At 48.5% G+C, this 5,175-nt stretch overlaps 1 protein-coding gene across 1 annotated transcript in view; it reads right to left on the reverse strand.

Moving 5' to 3' along the window:
* si:cabz01090165.1 (leucine-rich repeat and fibronectin type III domain-containing protein 1-like protein) overlaps positions 1-4,894 on the reverse strand; it is a 428,959-nt gene extending 424,065 nt beyond the window's left edge. Inside the window, exon 1 of the mRNA XM_032510641.1 lies at positions 3,485-4,894. The gene's annotated coding sequence lies outside the window, so the exon portion shown is untranslated. The remainder of the gene's footprint in view (positions 1-3,484) is intronic.
* Positions 4,895-5,175: the final 281 nt, after the last annotated feature.

Below are 5,175 nucleotides of genomic sequence, written 5' to 3' on the forward strand. Positions count from 1 at the left end.
AGAGAGAGAGAGAGAGAGAGAGAGAGAGAGAGACAGTGAGAGAGACAGAGAGAGAGATGCAAAGCAACTACAATAATACCCAACAATAATAATTATAGAAATATGACTCACAGTAAGTATAGCAGTGGGTATAATAGAGCGACATGATGAACAGTAGGGCTGCAACTAACAATTTTTTTCATTGTCGATAAATCTGAGGATTAGTTTCTGGTTTAATGGATTAGTTCTCCACGCCGAAGATGACCTCCTCAAATGTCTTGTTTTGTCCACAATTCAAAGATATTCAGTTTTCTGTCACAGAGGAGAGAAGAAACTAGAACATATTCACAAGTAACAACCTGGAATCAGAGAGGATTTACTTTTCTATTATAACAAAAACCCCGCAAACCGATTAATCAATTTTCAAAATACTTGCAGATTATTTGATTGGTTTAATAGATTTTAGAAACAATGGCAATTATACAAGAAGAGATTATAGAGCTGCAGCAGCCACCATCGAGGTGCAACCACAATCCAAGGCGAGGCGAGAAAGCACAAGGACTCCATGTCCATCATGTACTGGAGGAGCTTGGCCCACCTCAGACCTCACCACAGAAGTCAGTTTCTATTGCACACTCCCTGCGACCCAGAAGGCCTTTAACGAGTCCTCCTTGGTCCTGAAAGTAGACAACTGTTTAACGTTTTAATCTGTCTATTTATAAATTTTGAGAGGCCGTGTTGAACTATGTCAGATCTGTCCATGGTGCTGAAGACATGTAGGGCCTTCCTTAATAAAGGCCGTCTTATGGTTGTGTGGAGGCTTCACACAGAGCTTTCACTATAGCCTATATAAAAGTGGCCTGATGTGTATCCATGTGCGCTGGTGTGTGCTTCAAGCCGGCATGTGTGTGTGAGGGTGTGCGTGTGTGTGTGGAGTGGGTGATAGAGCGAGGGAGAAGTGAGAGAGTGAAGGCGATTAGCTTCGGAGCGAGTAGTGACTCTAGAGTCATAGCGATAGAAACAGTGTCTCCTCTGTGCTTTCTGACCAAGGTGAGAAACCAGAACCAGGAAATATGTAGGGGAAATGCAACGCTACCAATCCATGGCCGAGCGATGTGCATCGCAGCAACGTGTAGTTTCATTTTCAGAGAGACGCACGTCAGGCTACGGCTAAGGGTCCGGCGTAGACGCAGAGGGGTCTGCAGGGATACGCCGTTGTTTCTCAGCAGAACCATAAAAAGGCCTTTTAAGGCACCCATACTGTGTTAGAGCTCTCTGTGGTTGTGAAACTATCCACAGCTCACTATGGCACTGTGACCATGTCAGAGCTCTCCGTGGTGCTGAAATCCCATTATGGCCACATTCAGCACCGGAGTTTAAAATTCCACGTTGGGGACTACTACTTTGCCGCTGGAAATTCTGCCGGATATCACTGTTTTCGGCTGGATGTCCACTACCTGAGGCTTTCTCAGTGTTTTATTTAAAATCCCAGTAGATTTCTGGGGACTATGGTTCCCTGGTCCTCAGATCTCTGCAGGGTAAATCCAGACAGCTAGCTAGACTATCTGTCCAATCTGAGGACTATGGTTACCTGGTCCTCAGGTCTCTGCAGGGTAAATCCAGACAGCTAGCTAGACTATCTGTCCAATATGAGATTTCTGTTGCACGACAAACAACTTTTGAACACACACATGTTCCAGCAAAACAAGTTCCTTATCCACTACACAGTGCAAGCTCACCAAACAAGGCACCCAAACGGCGTGGGAGCTCTCCGTGGTTCTGAAACTATCCACAGCTCACTGTGGCACTATGACCACGTCAGAACTATCCGTGGTGCTGAAATCAAATCTGAGCCCCGTTCAGCACCAACAAAACGTACTGTAGGTGCGCAAGCGCTCTGCCTTTTTATTGCCACGGGTTTACAGACACATATATGACTCTATCCATGAACTACACGCAGCTCTTTACGATCTTTTTTAACAGACGCTCTCTCAGTGTAGAGCTCTCATTGGTTCCTAAACACCCCCTGGGTCCTTACAGGCGTCTGCTACCAAACCCCATCTCTGACCTGTTGTTTCCTGCTCGGCTGTGTTGTTTACTGTTCTGTCTTAAGGACAACCAGTGCGAGCCATCTAATAAGCAACATCATTTACTTTGATTTTATTCCATGTGTTACTGGCTTCACAGAGATGCTCTTCTTTGCACAATGAATTATCAATTTGTATAATTCAGAGTAGATCTTATCTTGCTCTCCTCTGAGTACAAGTAGAAGTGAACATCTGCATGCATTGGGTGAATTATATATATATATATATATATATATATAAATAACCTATTACATGAAAATGTTGATGTTGTCTTCCCCAGTATTATGTTGCCATATAATGCCCCTCTACTGGATCTTCCTACTCACCTTACATCCTCCCGTCCTCCCCCTATTCTCTCCTGCCCTCTCTCCTCCCTTCTGCCATCTTTCCTCATTCCACCCTCTCCTTTTGGTTATCCTCACTTCATCACCATTGCAATCTCCTCCCCTCTGCCCTTGTCTTTTTCTGCATCCCTTGTTTAACACTCTGGTCCTTCCCTTACCAGTTCCCCCTCCTCCTCCTTCCACTCTTCTCCTTTCCTCCCCTGCTCCCTCTACTCACTTCCAACATATTTTCTCACCTCACCCTTTCCTAACTCCGTGATCCCTACCTATCTCTAGTCCTCTCTCTTTTCCTTCCGCCCTGCCTCCTTCTCCTCTGCACTCTCCTCCTCCCCTCTCTTGTGTTCTCATCTCCTAGCCTCCTGCATAATAGATGTGTCTGTAATGCCAGTCAACTGGAGCGGCATGATGAGGCAGCTTTCGAAACACAGAGTGAGACACAGAGAGAGAGAGAGAGAGAGAGAGAGAGAGAGAGAGAGAGAGAGAGAGAGAGAGAGAGAGAGAGAGAGAGAAGGCTCCCCCAAAATGGGTTCTATTACTGCGCTCCCACCCACACGCGCGAACGGATGCACCCATCCACGCGCGCGCGCGCGCACAGGCCCAACGCACACATTCCCATACAGGCTGCCAGCCTGGCCGATGCATGGCAGCACAGAAGTGAGACGCCAGAAATAACAATCAGCCTCTCAGAACCAGCAGAGAGAGGACTGTCCACGGCGCCACTGGGCTACGTTTTTAGAGGGATTTTAATAAATGGTCTGTATTGCCCAAGAGAATGGCACAATGGCACCAACAGTGCCAACACAGGCGCCAAAAAAGAAGGAAAGAGTGCAATCACACACAGAGCGTTACGGCAGAGCCTAATCACATTACCGCGAGGATTCATTTCCATGTCACTAAGAATAAAACTACAGTTTGCACCACGATCAACCGCGGTCTGCCTGGGATCCCCGTGCATGGCAGAAAAAAAAGAAGAAGAAAAAAATCAACTGCATAGCAGGGCTCGGTCCCATCGAAGCATCCTCCGCCATCTCACACACCCTGCGTTATTAACAGCCGGTCAATCAGCAATCTTACCTTTATCGATCTCCACCTTCTCTCCCCGTGTCTCCTTTCTCCAGAATCCCTTCTTCTTCTTCTTCTTCCTCTCCCGATCCGTCCACTAATGGATGAGTTAAATCACAATGAGACGAAGCCCCGCACGGCTTTACAAAAAGAAAAAAAGAACAAATACGTTGATCGGGCTCGGCTGGTTATCCCAACTCCTGCTCTCCTCTTCTGCGCTCCTATTCCTTTCCCATCCACACAGAGATATAGAGAGAGAAGCTCTCCTGGTAGTTTCCAGGGGCTGAATAAACCAGAGTGTGTGTGTGCGCGCGCGTGTGTATGTGTGTGTGTGTGTGTGTTGGGGGGGACCGGACAGCAGCAGAAGAAGCGGAATTACCAGAACAGACGTGCGCGCAGTCAGGCAAAAGGCGAAAAAAAAGCAAAAGGGAGCAAACCGGGAATCCAGGTGCCGGTGGTCTCACCGTGCAAACCCACGAGAAGCACTCTCACGTGCATATAGATCCTCAAAAACGAGAAGGGTGGGTGGATGGATGGGTGGGTGCATGGGGTCACACGGTTGCTGGAAGACAAAAAAAAATCCTATAAGCCTCCAATGCGCATCCCAAAGCCGAATTAACGTTACTCCAGAAACGTATTTCAAAGAAATAGCGAGGTGAGAGCTCGTGCCATCCGTGTGCACATGCTGTATCATTCGAGCCCAGTCCCTCAGAGAGATATCCAAAGCGAGACGAAGCAGAGGGGGGGAAAAAAGTGATGTACGGGAGGTTAAATACCTTCAATTCCGCTAACGCTCATCCCAAGTCCCGGTAAGAAATCCGTGAACTGATCCGGTTTGTGTTTCAAAACCCGAACCCTCTGAGAAACTATACACCCAGCAAACAACGCTGAGGGTGTCCTTGAGTGCAAATAACCCTCTCACTTACCCAAGCATCCGTCTGCAGGGGGTATGAACGGGTGGTCTGTCCCTCCAGGTAGGTCGGTAGGGCCCTGTTTAACCAACACAACCCCAAAATAATCCGGCAATGCGCGTGCTTTCCATCCGTCAGCACGCAGGGCTGAAAGCTGCTCTCTGTCTTTATTTTTCCCCCTTTCCCGAAACCGAGAGGGAAAGAACATGCAACCTCCGTCCGGTGTAGCCTTGCAGCCGGCCCGGGCGGTGTCCGGCTCCGTCCTCCGGTGATTAATTATTAATCACACAACTGAAAAACTGACTCCACCGGCGGGGAAGCTCCGGAAACATGCTTTTTAGGGGGGGGGAGAAAAATGGAAAGCAGCCTACCGGTCGTGTGGCAATGACTGGAGCTCGACTTTCAACAAGCTAACATGTCTTAGCAGAGGCGTGGGGACCTTCAGCAGGATGTGCATGCGCACCGAAAGTCGCCTATTTTTAGAGAAAGAAATAAAAAAAAAAAAGAAAGAAGAGAAAGACTGTGGGAGGCTTGTCTTCACCGACGCTCCGGAACGTCTTTTGTCCCGTTTCGTCCTCCTGTCTGTCACTGACAGCTGCTGCTGCTGCAGCCGGGGGACATGTTGAGACAAACGGTTAAAGTTTGAATTTCAGCCGCAGATTTTCAGCGCGTGCTTCCCGCCGTTTGGAGGCGGGCTGTATAGGCGCACGAGGCTGACTGCCTTGCAGAGAGGGCAGATAGGGAGAGCGGGATGGAGGGAGGGAGGTGGGGGGGGGGGTCTGTGCAGTGTGC

Source organism: Etheostoma spectabile, unplaced genomic scaffold (genome assembly GCF_008692095.1).
Source record: "Etheostoma spectabile isolate EspeVRDwgs_2016 unplaced genomic scaffold, UIUC_Espe_1.0 scaffold172, whole genome shotgun sequence".
NCBI lineage: Eukaryota > Metazoa > Chordata > Actinopteri > Perciformes > Percidae > Etheostoma > Etheostoma spectabile.